General features: G+C 37.7%; 1 long non-coding RNA gene across 1 annotated transcript in view; it reads left to right on the top strand.

The window, feature by feature from the left end:
- Nucleotides 1-19,359, top strand: part of LOC135750376 (uncharacterized) — a 298,286-nt gene that overhangs the window by 20,955 nt on the left and 257,972 nt on the right. The window lies entirely within an intron of this gene.

The following is a 19,359-nucleotide window of genomic DNA, read 5'->3' as shown; positions in this document are numbered from 1 at the left end:
AAGCTGGCATGATTCTGGCACTGTGCTGGCAGTGTCGGCTGACTTTAAGCACCCGGACATGGGCCAGTTTCGGCTGAGTGTAATGTTTTAGCTGGCGTGATTCTGGCATTGTGCTGGCAGTGCCGGCTCACTTAAGGCACCCGGAAATGGGCCAGTGTACTTGGGCCGATTCTGGGGCGTCATTCATCCCAGAGTTGGCCCTTTTCTGGCAGCCGGAACTGGGCCGTGGTTTTTTTTCTGGCCTGCCGGATTTGGGCCATTATTGGGCCAAACTGTTTTGGCTACCTGGGAAACAACTAAACATTTCCGCGCTCACTTTCGACAAACCAATCAAATACATTTAAAATATATATTTTTTTAATTCAGACCAAAAGTATTTTTATTTAGGAGTTTTTATTTCCCCTTGCATCATTTAAAAAATGGCTGTGACCCCATGCGCAATTTAATCTACTGTCTATTAGGGGTGGCACGGTCCATGAAAAAAATCCGAACCGTTCGGTTCGCTTGTCTCGGTTCGGAGCGCGTGTGTACCGCACGGTTCAACGGTTCATGGCATGCGCAATGTAGTCTCATGCCCTGTATGTGACCTCAGATAGCGTGTTTCCCTTTCGCGTGAAAGAAGAGGTGACTGGTTTGGAGTATAAGTACTGCAGGTTATGTTACGTGTAGAAATGGCAAGTGGGAGAGAAAAGGAAGTCTGCCCGCAGTTGGAGGATGTGCCAGCGTCGTATAAGTTTGGTGTGTGGAAACATATTTTTATTTCATGTTACTTATGATGACAGCGGAAATAAAACAATAGATTGAACTGCAGTCTATGGGTTGAATGTGCTCGAACCGCCACAGGAGATCGCCTTCTCTCCGACCATTTAACTAATCTGAGGTACTGACAACAATGTTTTACGTCTTTTCGTATTCAGCGCTATTTTTAGCCTTTCACTAGCTGCGTTTACATGGACATTTGTAATCCGTTTAAATGGTCAATCTGAATAAAAAGTCTCCATGTAAACACCTCAATCGGACTAAAAAGTGCCAATCTGATTAAAAATCTAATCCGCTTGTTAGGGGTGGTTTATACCTTTTGTAATCCGTTCAAAAGGACATGTATACACTTGATCGGATGGATAACTGAAACTGGGATGCTCTGCGCATGTGCCATCTTCTTTTCTTCTAATGGCGGTTGGCAAACCCTCTGAAAGGTGCATTTCCGCCACCTACAGGACGGGAGTGTGGAGCATATGCACACGTGCAATGACGTAGAATTGCCGTAATGACATGTGACGCAAATAACTCGAGTTTGTTTTGCTGAAGGAAGTCACAAGAAGTGATTGTCTTGTTAATCTTGTTCCTATTATCCTCCCAATTCCCCATAAAGTGATACAAGACAGCGCTGTCCGGTCAGTCCATGATTTATACTCTGATCCACAAACGCGTGTGTTTGGACTCGCTCTCGCGAACGGTCTGCGTGAAGTAAAATACGCTTTTTGGGCACATGTGAATGGGTGTTTTTGCTGCTGCTTTATAATCAGAGTGAGGCACAAAGCAAATCTTGAAACAGCGTGAAACTATATTTGTGCAATGTGCGCATGTCAAATGATCAAATCTGATTTAAATCTTGTGTCATATAAACACGCACATCAATCCGATCACATTATTAAGTGTTCATGTAAACGCTATGATAGGATTTATTAATCGGAAGGATTTTAATCCGATGGAGGCAAAATGTGTCCATGTAAACGTAGCTATTGATAAAATTAAAGCGGCTGATTTCCGCGTAGTTTCATTTTGCTAGCGTGTGAAAGTTGCGCGATCTTATTTCAGAAATTGCCCCTCAAAGTAATCAGGACAGAAGTGGTCAAAAGTGGACAAAAGAGACTTAAAGAGATTTAAATATTACAGGTGCAAAGGTTATGTTTCTCTCTCGTCCACATAAACTCTCAGTATTAAAGCAGCCTCTCAGTGATAAATCTAAGAGCTACACTGAAGTTGGCATTTTAATAAATGCAAGTTATCTTTGTGTGCTAAAAATGCACATAAAGTTTATGTAGATAGATGGCAATACACATTCTCTTTTGCCAAATAAATGAAAATCATCAATGTCTTCCCTCTTGCTCTATCAAAATCTCATCTGGCTTTCCTCAGAGATGGTCCCAATAATGTGCTTAAAGTCAAATTCAGTTTGTGCATGATTACATGATATAACTTTTTTTAATACTGTATCCTACATTATGGATAATTAATACATTAATAAGATAATACATTTCTGGAGTGTTAAAAATTTAAAGAAAAAATAACAACAAGAACTGTACTGAACCGTGAACCGTGACCATAGAACCGTGATACGAACCGAACCGAGGGTTTTGTGAACCGTGCCACCCCTACTGTCTATGAATTTAATACAGTAAGCTGCGCACGCACATGGGTCATGTGACACAGAGGTGGAGTATTTTTTATTTTGTGTATTTAAAATATATTTTTACTGTGCTTTTATTCAAGTGTGTTGTAATTATTATAGTTTTTATAATAAAATTGAATAAATTATTTCAGTAAAAAAAATTTTTTATCTTTCTGGCGACCCAGTTTTTAATTTCCGTGACCCACCAGAGGGTCGCGACCCAGGGTTTGAAAACCACTGGGCAACTTCATGAGTGAACTCTACGGGAAAGCGCACCTCTGCTCAGCACGCACAAATGCAGCCACACAAGTGCTGTAATGAGCGCTCGCTTGACTCTCTCTGTGCTCTCGTAACTGCACAACATTCACTTGATGGTTAAGTTTACTTTAAAGACTTTGGGCTTCACACCTGTGATTGGTTTGGTTTGATCAGTGAAACGCATCTTTTGTTCCACACTCATACAGGTATAAACATGATAAAGACACCACGCAGGGGTTTAAATCACGTCAAAAATAGACAAATCATATTACATCATTGTCATTAAAATATCATCTTTTGTGTATTTTTTTGTCTATATGCTTGTTGTATCTCATATTAAGTTTGTTTTTGCAATATGAACATAAGAGTTTTATGCAATTCCCATCCATAAATTCAAGCAATAACCAACTTACAATGTTGTTTGCTGGTGTTTGTTAGTTCAGTTTGTTTGATCTGTATGAATCTTAATCTAATGCTTCCTCTTTTTCCTCATTTAGTTTTTTTAGTAAGATGTCAGACACTGAAGTTGCAGTATTAATTACATTGTTTTAAATACATCCTATAATACATTTGCAAGCAAAAGATATATCTGAGAGGGGCGTGAAACATTTTTTTAAACCAAGAATTTTTGTCATACCAAACTAACAATTTAGTGTTATTTTAAGCAGTGTAAAACAAAATAAACCAGGTTTATATATATCTCACTTAATTCTATATACTGAATATTATTGTCGTGCAATTCAAATGAAAAACCTTGGGCAATGCTGGAGCATGGGGGCCCCGGTTCTTGGACTTTGCTAAGGGCCACCAAAATGGTAAACACGCCACTGGCAAAAACCCATGTTTTCTTTCAAAAGTATGTGCTCATTCATGTGTAATTACTTCCCACCCACTAATCAAATTATTCTCATAAGTGTAGAATCTGCTATTTAAAATACATACGGTCGAATCGCTCGACTGGCGCATCGATGTTGTGCCTCCATCTTTGAAAAACATTCGCCGACGAGGGACATCCCTGAAATTTAAGCTCCGCCTTTCGCGCTTTCAGACTACACTCACGTTGGCCGCTAGCTGAAGCCTCCATAGGTTGCATGTGTAGGCGGTATAAGTCATTAGGACAGTCTTATTTCGAATATTAACAATTATAAAGCTGACAAATATTCTTAGTTAATAGTAAATTGATGTAATATGCTTATGACTTGCGAATGTAATGCTCAGTTAATTTAAATAAACCAGGCTTGATGACGTATGCAGCCTATGCGACCTGCGTAGACTGAATCCTAAGTTCGGATTTTACAACAGCCGCACACCGTGATGAACCTGCGATCTAATGCTTTGATTTGAGGCAGATTTGAAAGCCTGTTGAAGACCTATTTTCGAGGACATTAAAACACGTCACCAAGGAAGCGAAAAGGGGATTTAAAACGACAACGCGACAGGAAAAACAACAAGACTAAAGTCAATATTGGAGTAATGTTAGTTTTCCAAGATCATGAGGCTCACAGGACCCGAAGTTACCTACTTTCTATCTTCTCCACAGGTAATTCAGCATATGTGTTTAAATATATACAGTCTATGGTGGAAACTCGAAGTTTTATAGTTGCTTGTGTAACTATAGCATGGTTATGCATAACACTTGTTAGTGTAAACATGCAAAATTCACGGACGGGCATTTCATTTTTTCAGGGGGGGCACACATGAGATCAACCTCACTGCAATGCATAATATTATTAATTATGAATTAAATGGGAAAAAAGCGAGGAAGAAATAACATACCTCTCCATTAACGCAATACAACGGAGAAGTCGTAAAGATTGGACCTAGCCTACTGAAGGAGTCTAAACGCAAATAAAACACGTCGCAGGGCTCGACATCAACGCTTGTCCGCTTAATATCAGAGACAAGTGGATTTTTTAAAAGGCCAAGTGAAAGAGAATTTTACTTGCTCGACCGAAGAAGTAGCCTATAAAAACGCCAATAACAATCACCAAAACAGGATAATGATTCTGCATCCTTTAGTCTCAATGGCGACCGAAAGTGCATAATGTTATAACGCAAAGTTAAACAAATAAGCGCAGCAAACACAAAGTGAGTTAACAAAGTGTGTTAAACATACTGCGGTAAAAATGTGGAGTTTTTAATAACATCATACAGTTAAGCAGCATCACATCACGGTTGAAAATGTGACAGATTTAATGACAGTTCACTAAACAAGTAATTAATATTAAGCCACTTACATTTTAGATGCAACGTTGACTGTTTTGTTGTTTCAGCAGCGAAAATAGTTGAAAGATATCAGCAGAACCATAACGTGTCAGTCTCACTGCAGCACCACTCAATCGTGTCTTAACTTTAAGCGGTGGCGCTTAGCAAACAACCAAACATTTCCGCGCTCACTTTTGACAAACCAATCAAATACGTTTAAACTATATATTTTTTTAAATCAGACCAAACACATTTTTATTTTTATCCAGGAGTTATATATGTACAAAACAATAACTTTTAATTAATAACAGTGGCCTATTGATAAAAACATGGAGCTCGTGAACAGGTGAAGGGAGACCTTAGGCTCGTCCAGGGCGGGCACCGGTGACTCACAGGGCGGGCCCGGCCCCCTAAAGCCCGCCCATGGCGCCGGGACTGATGTGGTTTAATGTGTTCGAACAGCCACACGCCGTCTCTCCGCCCATTTATGTAATCTGAGGTACTGAGATCAATGTTTTTCATCTTTTCTGACCTCTAGCACAAACATACGGTGTACAGCGCTATTTTTAGTCTTTCATTGATAAAAGCGTTTGATCTGCGCGTCTTTCGTTTCATTTTACAAGCGTGTGAAAGTTGCGCGATCTTTTTTCACCAATATCAGAGAAAGCTCTTACATATATACGGACATGTAACGTTTACTTAATACATAAGCATTGGACTCTGACATAATATTAGTTCGCGTCCATTTAATCCCGTCATTACTCCCGCTCATGATTAAATGACAGGAGAGGGACTCATCCACAGACCATCCCCTCAGTAATCTGGACAAAAAGAGATGGATTTAAACACCAAGTGTAAACGTGATGTGTCTCTCTCGTCCACTTGTGATCCGATCGACGAAAACACATCTTAATACCAAGTGTAACAGCCCCTGGGATATTTTTCCTCGTGTCGATGAAAAAGGAGTGTCTAAGCTACGTTTATGGTTGCTTTTTGTATGTGATTTTAAGCGGACATATCATGAAAATCAGACTTTTTCCATGTTTAACATAAATCTGTGTGCTTTGACGGATCACAGGCAAAGGACATTGCAAATTGTTCTTTTTTTTTTCATTGCTTTTGCTTTGTAGTTACTAGCAGCCATGTTAACCTTGGCATGACACGGCCACCGTACGAGTTAAAACGCGTTCCGAATGGGGGGGGGGGGCTAGAAAGTAATATTCAGTTGGTTGTCATATAGAATTTCACCGCTAGATGGGAGTAGATCTTACACAGTGGAGCTTTAAATAAAGAGACGAGCCTGCTTTGGCTTACTCCTCTTTTAGTGCATTGAATGACTGTTTTTGTTCTTGTCCGAACTCAAAATGTGTTTCCTTTTTTGTCAAACGGCGTATTGACAGTGTTGTGAACTGTGGGATGAATCTGCTGCTGTAGCCTACAAGGCCTAGGAAGCTTCTGACTTCTGATGCTGTCTTGGGCTCCCTTGCCTCCCTCACAGCTTGTACTCTCTCTTCTGTCGGGCCAATTCCCTTCTCAGGGCAAAAGAATTCCCATGAATATCAGTTTGCTCATGTTAAATTGGCACTTTTCAGGATTCAGTGTCAGTCCACGTTCACTCAGTCTCTCCATGACCGTGTGTAACCGCTGGTCGTGCGTCTTTTGGTCGGCAGCATGAACAATGACATCGTCTGATATATGTTCTACATCCTCAATTCCTGCTAAAGCATTGGCAATGTCGTGTTGATACTGTTCGGTGGCGGAGGATACACCAAAAAGCAGTCTTTTGTACCGATACACGCCATTATGTACAGCGAATGTACTGATTTATCTTGAATCGGGGCTAAGCTCTAGCTGGTGATAGCCCCACTTTAAATCCAGTTTACTAAATATAGTTGAGCCATTAATGCCCTGGAAAATCTCATCCACTGTGGGAATTAGGTAGCGTTCTCTCACTCGGTTAGCCTGTCTCATGTCCAAACATAGTCTTATCTCTGAGTTAGCTTTAGGCACTATGACTACAGGATTTACCCGTGGCGTAGGACAGCTAACAGGTTCGATGATATCTATCTCTATTAGCTCTTTAATTTTCCGCTCTACTGCCTTCCTGAGATTAAATGGTAATGCATAAGCGGCTGTGCTACTGGTTTCACACTTTGGTCTATGTGTAGAGTGACTAGTGTTGAGCTTGCCAATCCCAGTGAACACCTTTGGATATTTGTGTTGTAGTGCTTGCTTTATTTCACTTACGGCAGAAATATTAGCTCCGATTTTCAAAACTCGCAGCTTGACAGCAGTCTCTTTTGCTAAGAGGGGTTCCCCTTTCTCTCTTATCACAATAAATTCAGCCTGTTCTGTCCTGTCAGATATGTTCAGCTCAAATGTGAATGCCCCCTTTACTGCTAAAGGTTGGTTTGAAGAATATGAGTACAGTTTTCTCACAGTTTCTGGAACATATGATTTGCATTTAATTTTGTTCTGTTTGAGGTCCTTCCAGGTATCTTCATCGATTACATTGTTTGTGGCTCCTAAATCGATTATGAGTTTTAGTTTTACACCACCCACGAGGAAAGTCAACCTCTCTGACGTTTTGTCCTCTTGAACAACAAATGCACAATCTGTTTCCTCCACACTATTCACATGTTGTTTCCAAGCGATACGCTTTGTGCGACACATTTTTGAAAAGTGATCTTTTCCACTGCATTTATGACATACCTGACCTCGTGCTGGGAATGCTTGGTCTCTGCCTAAATGGTCAGTGTGTCCACATTTCTCTCTCCAGGTCTATATTTGGGGTTTATTTTATATGTCTTCTCATCTTTATTTCTTTTATGAGCAACTCGATTGATTACATTGAGTACGTTTACATGCACAGAATAAGCGGATAACTATTAAAAATCTGCTTATTATAGAAAACTGTTTTCATGCGTTTACATGCAAATCAATAACCCGGCTATGCAGTCAATTGCGTTTACATGGGACTTGGAGAATTATCAGTTTTCTCGCAGGCAGTGACGTCACCGCCTATAGTACACAATAGTCGATCAAAAAGTCAACAACATATCTGTCTTAAGCTGTACTGTTGTATCTCTCCTCGTGTCTGCAGAACCTGTAAATGTAACATGAGCTTTTATTTTCACAGTTTCTCTGCCAACTGCTTTAGTCGAGCGGAGACTTTTATGCGTTACCTTGCACTTACTTCCGCATGTGACGTTTATCTTTCATACGCGGAGACATGCGCACATGGACAAAACCGTGAGAAAGCGGGTTAAGGTGTTTACATGCCACGCGAAATCGGCGTAATGAGCATAAAACTACCTGTGCCGATCGGTTTTTGCTTACGCTGTTTTTGGGCTTTCCCCGATTAAAGAAAACCGCTTTACTCGTTTACATGACCCCACGTGTTATCAGTTTATTAAGCATAATCGGCGTAAGACTGTGCATGTAAACGCACTCATTGTCAGGTTTCAAAGACATGGCAGACATTTGCTTCTCAATCCTCTCACACTGTGAAGCTATTTCCACTGAGTGGGCGAGTGTTAAATTTGGACCCTCTTCTAATAATTTACGATGAACATACATTTACTAAGAATGGTGTCTCTTATCTGCTTATCTGTGTCTGCGTTAAATGCACAGTCTTTTGCGGCTTGCCACAGGCGAGTTGCAAATTGTTGTATTGTCTCACCTGTTTTCTATTTCAACTTATGAAAAGCTTGTCGGGCAAATGCTGCATTGACTTGGGGCACAAAGTAAGAGTTTAGAGCGGTCACCGCTGCGCCGTAGTCGGTAACCTCCCGCGTATTTTCTAGGGTTGAAAAGATGTCTTGGACATCTGGTCCCACGAGGTGAAGCAATAACGCTCTCCTCCGCTGTTTAACTGTGTCTGTCGCATCATCTCCGATGATAAGTCCTTTCCCGTCTGCATATAATTCAAAAGATTTCAGCCATCTTCTGCTTGTACAAATATACTGAAAAAAGTACTGAAACGCTGATCTTACAAATGCAGAAAATTCTAATTTGACAAATACAGTAAGGCAAACAACCTTGAAATGTAACCGCAGGTTGTAATAAGCTGTTGGTGTTTTTGCCTAAAATGTTGCTGCATACACAAATGAACTATGAGGTCCTCAAAAGATGAGGTCTCATCTTTTTCATCTTTACCCAATTTACCCTTTGCAAAGCCCCACCCCTCTTTGTTACTGTTACTATGTCCGACAACTTACGGTATCAACAATGGCGTTCCCAGGGTCAATTTATGCACTTTCTGGAGAAATAGTGTCTAATTTCTGGAAAAATGACATCATGATTTTAGACAGAAAAGTCTGCAATTAACATTTGATGTATATATTTAGGGTGCAAGCGTGACTCGAAATGAAAACTAAATGAAAATTGAAACTATTGCATAAAAGTCACAATTAACACACATTAAAGAGCAATATTTTTCCTGTAAAGCTGGGGAAAAATATCTATGTTCATTATTAAATCATTAAAAAGCAAAAGCAGCATGTACTGTATTTATAGTGTCTGATTCAGTAGGTCATCCTGGTTAGCTTTATTTTACAATTTTACAGTAAAAGTAGCTTATATTGTGCTTGTTGTAATGACATGTGATTCGCGTGCCACTGGTTTCTGTCAAATTTAGTGAATGGGAGAACCTGCAATCAGATTTTATCTGTAGATTGTTGAATGAAAATAAATATGTCCACTTTACATTGTTTTCTAATAGCCATGTAGTGATGGCTTATTTTAACATTAAATTTGTATAGCAATGGGGTTGAAGGAACGATTGGCTAGGATCACAATGATTTATGTTTAGATGGTGCTTAAACTGTGTTTAAATAATAATTCACACACTGCAGATATTGAATGCAGTAGCCTTTTAATCGTGGTAGGGAATAAGGGAAATAAACTAAAGTTTTTAGCATATAATTGAATGTAGGCATATATGAAACATTATTCACATTAAATGTATGTATATAATTCTATTCTCAATTTTGCATTGTTGCAAAGCAGTAGAGCAGTAGAGACACAAAAAGTTTATAGAAAATACATTTTAGTATAAAAGCATTTTGACATTAAATATATTTTATAGAAATATTATTATAATTTTGGTTTAAGTACAAGATTGAATTACAATATCTTACTTTGAATAAAACTTGTATTAAAAAAGTTAAATGAAATGGTACATTGTATTTAGAACATTTTAATTACTTTTTTTTAAATTTTTAATAATCTTTTAACAGGAAAATGATGGTGTTTCAAAACTAATAGTAGGTCAAATTGTGTATATGTTTTAAATCATGAAATATTACCATTCAAAACAAACCCTGCCCCTCCTTCACATTGAAAACAGCAACAGTGTTTAGTCTAGCTTGCAATAAGAGACCGGTCATAAGCACTTGATGGCGCTGTGGCTCCACTGAAATGCAAATACAGTATATGTGCTCAAGATCCGACAGGAAAGCATCGGAGACCTTTAGTGTTGTAAAAATGCTACATTATACTGTTGTTTTCTTATTGCCCATCATATTGGAAATCTGTCTTTGATGATCAAAGTACCTGTGTGGATCTTAGAGTACCGTCAGAGATAAACTCCACGTGAACTTCAATAAAGAGAGAAGAACATTGTCTGCTGTGCTTTTATCAAGCTGTTGTGCTAGCAGGGTTAGTGCCTGGCAAAAAAATGTCTATTATTTCTGAATATTTAATGAAAGGCAATGTGTGGTGCGAGTCTTATCAATCTGAAATTTTAATTAGACAAGCATTTATTTGGCTGACAGGAGTTTGGAGCTCTGGTTTTGGTGAAATGCAGTATACATTGTGTGTGTCCTGTAATCAGGCGACACAGAAACTTGGCAGATATCATACTCTCACTTGGAGCATTGCCAGATCTCTTTCAGATGTGAAACTCAGACAGAGCTTCAGGTGGCACAGTCGTCATGCAGGTGGCCTGGATTATGATTGGATGACAATAATGGCTTTGGTATAAATGCATCCTAATGTTCTCATACACAAAGATTTTTTACTTCATTTGTACCTAGTCTGTGTATGTGATAGTGAAAAAACTGTTAAGAGTAAAAATAAAACGGAAAAAATTCTGACTCATGAGTGAGTGAGGTGTTTATAATTCTTAATACCAGTTTCTATCACCTTTTTGAAAACACAAGATTTATTTTCTTTCTTTGTTTTTAATATTCAACTTAATCTGAATTATTGTTTGCATTTCTCTGAAAGCCAGATAGACAGGCTCCTGTTTTACCAGTTCAGGAAGCTGTTGAAAGTAAACACATACATGTGCAGGTACAAGCCTTTAGAGATCATGTGAAAGAGAATAAGGAGGCTGAACTTTTCAGAAGACTTTGCTGCATTTTGAAAGTTTTGACATCAGTCTTTGCTTAAGCCTGGGAATCACTCCTGGGTTATAATTTTATCATAACAACTGACCATGCCTTTTTTCCAGTGTTCAGTCTTTGTTTACAATTACAGGCAAAAATAATTTATAAATCTTTATGTGAGTCCAATCTTGAATGTTGACAAAATGGTCCATGTTGACCAATCAGAGGACAATATCTAGTGCCTGAATGGACCACTGCCAATCAAAGCATGGCACACTGTCAATCCAGGACAGTCAATGTGAGGTTGAGATTTATTTTGGATGCAATGTATCCAGAAAAAACAAAGAACGGCACACTGCTACTATGGCTCTCAATATTTATTATTTAAAAGACAACGTTTCGACCAAAAAGGCCTTTGTCAAGTCAAACACATATTTTTTAAAAAACATCATGATTTAACAACTCTTAAGAATTAAACACACCTGATATCATACAATCAGACACACCTGATACTACTAATTGGCTCTAAGTGAATAAACCTCAAAACACCGCCAAGGCAAACAAAAAAAAAAAAACAAAAAAAAAGAGGAACATTTTTTAAAAATATTATACATATCAACAGAATCACAAAAAAGGTTTCAAATCAAAATCCAAGTTTAAACCCTTAGGAAATAGGGTATTAAGTGTATAGATATAAAAAGCCTCCCTCTGTAACAGAATTTTATCAATATCGCCACCCCTTCTGGGTATTCTAACATGTTCAATTCCAAAATAACGAAGAGTCGACAAATTGTGTTTCAAAGCATTGAAATGTACAGCAATGGGGCTTTTTTGATCATTTAGCCGTATATTGCTTCGATGTTCAGCAATACGCGTTTTTAAACAACGCTTTGTTTTACCAATGTATGCCAATCCACAAGGACTGTAATCATGCCAATCCACAAGGACATTTTATCATGTAAATTACATTCTTAGTGTTACAGGAAATAATTCCCTTTATCTTAAGTTGTTTTCCAGAATGGGGATGGCTAAAGGTTTGACACTTGGTTGTAAAATTACATTGAGCACTTTGTCCACATCTATAATTACCATCAGGAACTGAAAAAGGATTGATCGAACGTTCCGATCCCCGATCGGCTCTAACAATCATTTGCCGTATATTAGGGGCTCGTTTATAAACAATTCTTGGTGGCTCTTTACAGACTTGTTTCAAGGATGGATCAGAACTTAAAATGTGCCAATGCTTGCGTACTACATTGGCCAACTCATAGCTTAAGGCAGAATATTGAATGATACACGATAACCTGTTGTCGGTTGATTTTGACGCTGTTCGAATAAGGCACTCTTTTTGATCATTATTTTCAAAACGTGCCACAGCTTCTTTGACCCATGTATCGGCATAACCCCTTTCATAAAATCTTTGACACAAGTCTTTACATTGGGTTTCATAACTTTCCTTATGAGTACAAATCCTACGGATCCTCTTAAACTGGCTAATCGGAAGGCTCTTCTTTAGATTTGTCGGATGAAAACTCTGACCATGTAAGATGGTATTTTTATCTGTAGGTTTTCTATACAGATCCGTCACTAGTCTAGTGTCCTCTTTTATTATAAGTAAATCCAAAAAACTAACCTGAGATACATTAAACTCTAAGGTGAATTTCAGATGTTCACTGCTTCGGTTTAAAAAAAGATGAAAATCAAGTAATTCACTCTCCGAGCCACACCATATGAGAAAAACATCATCAATGTATCGACGCCATAAAAAGATATTCGACAGAAAGGAATTAACCATAGGATTAAATACAAAGTCGTGTTCAAATTGACCCACATAGAGATTGGCGTAATTAGGGGCCATAGTGCTCCCCATTGCTGTTCCCTTAATTTGTAAAAAGTATTCATCTTTAAAGATAAAGAAGTTTTTTGTCAAAACCAATTTAGTAAGTGTCTTTAAACAATCAATACTAGGACTCTTATTGCTGTAACCATCACGTAGAAAAAAATCAATAGCTTGTATGCCACCATCATGTGGTATGTTGGTATATAAGGACTCCACGTCTAGTGTCACCAATAGTACCTGATTATGAGGTAATATAATGGACTGTAATATTTTAATCATATCCATAGAATCCTGTACATAGGAAGGAAGACCCTGGACATAAGGTTTCAGAAAAAAATCAATAAATACCGACATTTTTTCTGTTAGTGAGCCCATACCAGCAATAATAGGTCTACCTGGTGGTTTTGTCAAATCTTTATGTATTTTTGGTAAAATGTATATCACAGGTGTAGTCGGGTAATCCACTTTTAAAAAATCAAATTCATTTTTAGTTATATCACCACTTGTCAAAAGACATTGCAATGTTGTATGAATTTCATTCTTAAAAGTAATAGTTGGATCACATTTCAATTTCTTATAAAAAGATACATTTTCCAATTGTCTATAAATTTCTTGATCATAGTATTGTGTATCCATAATTACAATCGAGCCTCCTTTATCGGCAGGTTTAACAATTATAGAACTGTCAGTTTTTAATTCTTGTAAAGCATTTCTTTGGTCTTTAGGTAAATTATTAAAAGTCACATATTCTCGTTTTTTATTCACAATTTGTCCCACGTCTCTTTCAACCAATCTACAATATGTTTCTAATGAATGATTTCGGTTCTTAGGTGGAATAAATGTAGATTTAGCACGGAAAGCTCGAGAGTTAATTAATGGATTGCTTTGACAAATATCAGATGGTGCATTTGTAGGATTTCCTATATGCATCACAGGTTCCAACTGAACATTACTCGAGAAAAATTCCTTAAGTCGTAACGTCCTAAAGAATTTTTGAAAATCAAAGCGATTAAGAAGAAGAAGTTCCATAGAGATGCGGATGATTACAAATTACAGCGAGTCTACACCTGGAGACTAAAAAAATCGACTCGCAACTGGCGCACCTCTCCAAGAACAGTTGATTCAGAACCTCCAACATCAGGCAATGATACCGACTTTGAACAGCGCAGCTTTGGCTCTTCCTCGTCTTCTTTTTTAGAAGACGGTTCAATGAGGTGGAACTCTCGCCCCGTCCGAAACTCCAGAACACGAGGAAAAAGAAAGCCTGCAGACGGGGTAAGAAGAGATCACCAATATGGAACTCGTCACAAACTTCTCCATTGAATTGTCATAATGTAGTGAACATTTCTAGTAAAGTTTTGTCATCTGATTGTGTACAAGCCCTCGAAAAAGGTTTATCATTCGTTCCCACTACATATTGTAATGATTTTGGAGTTTATGTTGATTTTCAAAAATTCTTTAGGACGTTACGACTTAAGGAATTTTTCTCGAGTAATGTTCAGTTGGAACCTGTGATGCATATAGGAAATCCTACAAATGCACCATCTGATATTTGTCAAAGCAATCCATTAATTAACTCTCGAGCTTTCCGTGCTAAATCTACATTTATTCCACCTAAGAACCGAAATCATTCATTAGAAACATATTGTAGATTGGTTGAAAGAGACGTGGGACAAATTGTGAATAAAAAACGAGAATATGTGACTTTTAATAATTTACCTAAAGACCAAAGAAATGCTTTACAAGAATTAAAAACTGACAGTTCTATAATTGTTAAACCTGCCGATAAAGGAGGCTCGATTGTAATTATGGATACACAATACTATGATCAAGAAATTTATAGACAATTGGAAAATGTATCTTTTTATAAGAAATTGAAATGTGATCCAACTATTACTTTTAAGAATGAAATTCATACAACATTGCAATGTCTTTCGACAAGTGGTGATATAACTAAAAATGAATTTGATTTTTTAAAAGTGGATTACCTGACTACACCTGTGATATACATTTTACCAAAAATACATAAAGATTTGACAAAACCACCAGGTAGACCTATTATTGCTGGTATGGGCTCACTAACAGAAAAAATGTCGGTATTTATTGATTTTTTTCTGAAACCTTATGTCCAGGGTCTTCCTTCCTATGTACAGGATTCTATGGATATGATTAAAATATTACAGTCCATTATATTACCTCATAATCAGGTACTATTGGTGACACTAGACGTGGAGTCCTTATATACCAACATACCACATGATGGTGGCATACAAGCTATTGATTTTTTTCTACGTGATGGTTACAGCAATAAGAGTCCTAGTATTGATTGTTTAAAGACACTTACTAAATTGGTTTTGACAAAAAACTTCTTTATCTTTAAAGATGAATACTTTTTACAAATTAAGGGAACAGCAATGGGGAGCACTATGGCCCCTAATTACGCCAATCTCTATGTGGGTCAATTTGAACACGACTTTGTATTTAATCCTATGGTTAATTCCTTTCTGTCGAATATCTTTTTATGGCGTCGATACATTGATGATGTTTTTCTCATATGGTGTGGCTCGGAGAGTGAATTACTTGATTTTCATCTTTTTTTAAACCGAAGCAGTGAACATCTGAAATTCACCTTAGAGTTTAATGTATCTCAGGTTAGTTTTTTGGATTTACTTATAATAAAAGAGGACACTAGACTAGTGACGGATCTGTATAGAAAACCTACAGATAAAAATACCATCTTACATGGTCAGAGTTTTCATCCGACGAATCTAAAGAAGAGCCTTCCGATTAGCCAGTTTAAGAGGATCCGTAGGATTTGTACTCATAAGGAAAGTTATGAAACCCAATGTAAAGACTTGTGTCAAAGATTTTATGAAAGGGGTTATGCCGATACATGGGTCAAAGAAGCTGTGGCACGTTTTGAAAATAATGATCAAAAAGAGTGCCTTATTCGAACAGCGTCAAAATCAACCGACAACAGGTTATCGTGTATCATTCAATATTCTGCCTTAAGCTATGAGTTGGCCAATGTAGTACGCAAGCATTGGCACATTTTAAGTTCTGATCCATCCTTGAAACAAGTCTGTAAAGAGCCACCAAGAATTGTTTATAAACGAGCCCCTAATATACGGCAAATGATTGTTAGAGCCGATCGGGGATCGGAACGTTCGATCAATCCTTTTTCAGTTCCTGATGGTAATTATAGATGTGGACAATGTGCTCAATGTAATTTTACAACCAAGTGTCAAACCTTTAGCCATCCCCATTCTGGAAAACAACTCAAGATAAAGGGAATTATTTCCTGTAACACTAAGAATGTAATTTACATGATAAAATGTCCTTGTGGATTGGCATACATTGGTAAAACAAAGCGTTGTTTAAAAACGCGTATTGCTGAACATCGAAGCAATATACGGCTAAATGATCAAAAAAGCCCCATTGCTGTACATTTCAATGCTTTGAAACACAATTTGTCGACTCTTCGTTATTTTGGAATTGAACATGTTAGAATACCCAGAAGGGGTGGCGATATTGATAAAATTCTGTTACAGAGGGAGGCTTTTTATATCTATACACTTAATACCCTATTTCCTAAGGGTTTAAACTTGGATTTTGATTTGAAACCTTTTTTGTGATTCTGTTGATATGTATAATATTTTTAAAAAAATTTCCTCTTTTTTTTTTTTTTTTTTTTTTTTTTTTTTGCCTTGGCGGTGTTTTGAGGTTTATTCACTTAGAGCCAATTAGTAGTATCAGGTGTGTCTGATTGTATGATATCAGGTGTGTTTAATTCTTAAGAGTTGTTAAATCATGATGTTTTTTAAAAAATATGTGTTTGACTTGACAAAGGCCTTTTTGGTCGAAACGTTGTCTTTTAAATAATAAATATTGAGAGCCATAGTAGCAGTGTGCCGTTCTTTGTTTTTTCGTGATTTAGTGTTTTTGTGAGCGAGCACCTGTCTCAAAATATTTTTGGATGTGCACACATTCTACTCCTTATTTTGCAATGTATCCAGACCAGTAAAACTCAAGTAAGTGTGCTTCTGCTTAAAACCTTAATTTGTCTGGCTTAACTAGTTACTACAGATTCTTGGTTAGTGTTTGTGTGGTTAAGTTACTGTAGGTCAAAGCTCAGGTCTTGCTCTAATACTGTTAGTTAATGGTTAAGCCATTGACGGTTTGAACAAAAACATCTTATTTTTCTCTACTCTTAGCCCCTTATTTTTAACCAGAAACTCAGATTTTAATACAACATTGTTCAGTGCATTTATAAGGCTTTGCTTAGAGCAGTAATTCTTAAAGTGTGGTCCGGAGACCACTAGTGGTCCACCAAACCCCCCCCCAGTGGTCCGCCAAAAGATGACCTAAACTAGGCAAGTGTTACTTATTTTAGTAGATTTTTAATGCACTTGCAAAACTGTGATATCAGTTCTTGCCATTCTGTTTTAATAACGTAAAAATGGATCGGTGGCTAAACCAAAGAGGAGTCAAAAGAAAAGATCAAGCGTCAACTGAAAGCAGCTAAAATCCACAGATCTATTAGTTTTGTAATGTACTAGTTTTTGTTTCATGTGTAAAATCCCTGTCATTTCAGTGATTTTGGATATTAAGGGGAAATTTTTTTCAGTATTTTATTGTTACCATAGTTACAACCATACAGTAGACTTCATATTCCCACCACCTCAGTTTTAAACTAATGGCTCTTTGGAATGACATCAAGCGGGACCTAGGCTGTTATAGTATGTTTAATTGCAGTTTTTTTCACATGTGCAGTTTGTTCTTCATATTAAGCTGCAACTCATTTCACATTTACTTTTTCAAATAAAATAAAATTCATATAATAATTTCTGAACATAGCATTATCGTTAGAGTTGGATTCTGTTAGGTTAGGGTGACCATACGTGCCATTCATCCCGGACGCATCCCATCCAGGATTTCGGTGCGTCTTCCGGAAGTCGTATTTGTTGACCGCATACGCCATTCAGTTAAAAACATAAGATATACAATCGTAGTTTCATTCTTACCTTAAAATGTAACGGTTGCTTTTCTGTAATAATAATAATAATAATCCTCTATGACGTATGCGGTCGAAAAATACGACTTCCGGAAGACGAACACAAAATCCTGGATGGGATGCGTCCGGGAAGAAAGGCACGTATGGTCACCCTAGTTAAGTGGTCCTCAGAAAAACATTGGAAGATAAAGTGGTCCTTGGGCTGAAAAAGTTTGAGAAACACTGGCTTAGAGGTACTGTTGGAAGAGGATAATAGGTTTTAATTTGATTATGGTAGCATTTGGTCACAAAATAACAAATTTGACCTATAAACGCTCACTATCAAATTATATACATATAAAGCTAATTGCAATGATAATTGCGATGACTAACTTAAATGCTACCACTCCACTTAAATCATACCTTATTTTGTTTAATCCAGAAGTAAATCCAGATGTCATCTTAAATACAAGATATTTGCAGTAAAATATCAAAAAACCTCTAGGCCAGTGTTATATATATTGTCCAGCTTATTACTAACAATATCTCTAATGTTTTCAACTACTTGAAAATTATGAGAAAATTTGAAATTCTAAATGGTGACATGGGGCAGTATAGTCGCCTGTCTGTGACGTTAATATCCACATTACCCTTTGTTCCCGCCTGTCACCAATCCTTGTCCTGCCCTGTGTTCCAGTTAGTTTTTTATGACCTTCCCTCGCTAACTTCCACAATCGTCACAATGGTGATGCATTGTGGGATATGGAGCTGCCTGAAGTGTACATATGAAGTAGACTCGGTCAAAATTGAGGGAGCGAGGGTCTGTCCATACAAACTAGCCCTAGTCCACTTGACAAAGTGGAACGCACTTTAAAATGGCGACAGGGATTCCCCCGAGGGGAAGTGTTTAGGGAAGTTTGCGAGTGCGTGTCTAAAACTGGAGTGGAACGCACCACTGGAGAGCCGGTGTCTCTGCAGAATTTAGCTCCAACCCCTGGTGTATCCACCTGTTTCTAGAACGTGGAAGTAAGTGATGTGACCTATTTCCTCTCTGGTCTGAGACTTCTGTTTAAATAGCCAGACGGTAGAGGGGCGTAGTAAGAGCATGCATAAAACATGATTTATAAAACGGCTTGTTCTGATTCTTCATTCTGATTGGTTGAAACGCGTTCTAAGCCGTGATAAAATACACCGGTAACCTCACGGTTCAGACCACATTACATAAGTATCACTGCGCCACTGTTGCTGCGTACTGATTTATGAAAATAAACAACCCAGTCTCACCCCATTTCGTCAATATTTGACGACACTTGACCATTCGTCATATGTTGACGTGAAG

The sequence above is a fragment of the Paramisgurnus dabryanus genome, chromosome 3 (assembly GCF_030506205.2).
Source record: "Paramisgurnus dabryanus chromosome 3, PD_genome_1.1, whole genome shotgun sequence".
NCBI lineage: Eukaryota > Metazoa > Chordata > Actinopteri > Cypriniformes > Cobitidae > Paramisgurnus > Paramisgurnus dabryanus.
This window is presented reverse-complemented; position numbering and strand designations above follow the sequence as displayed.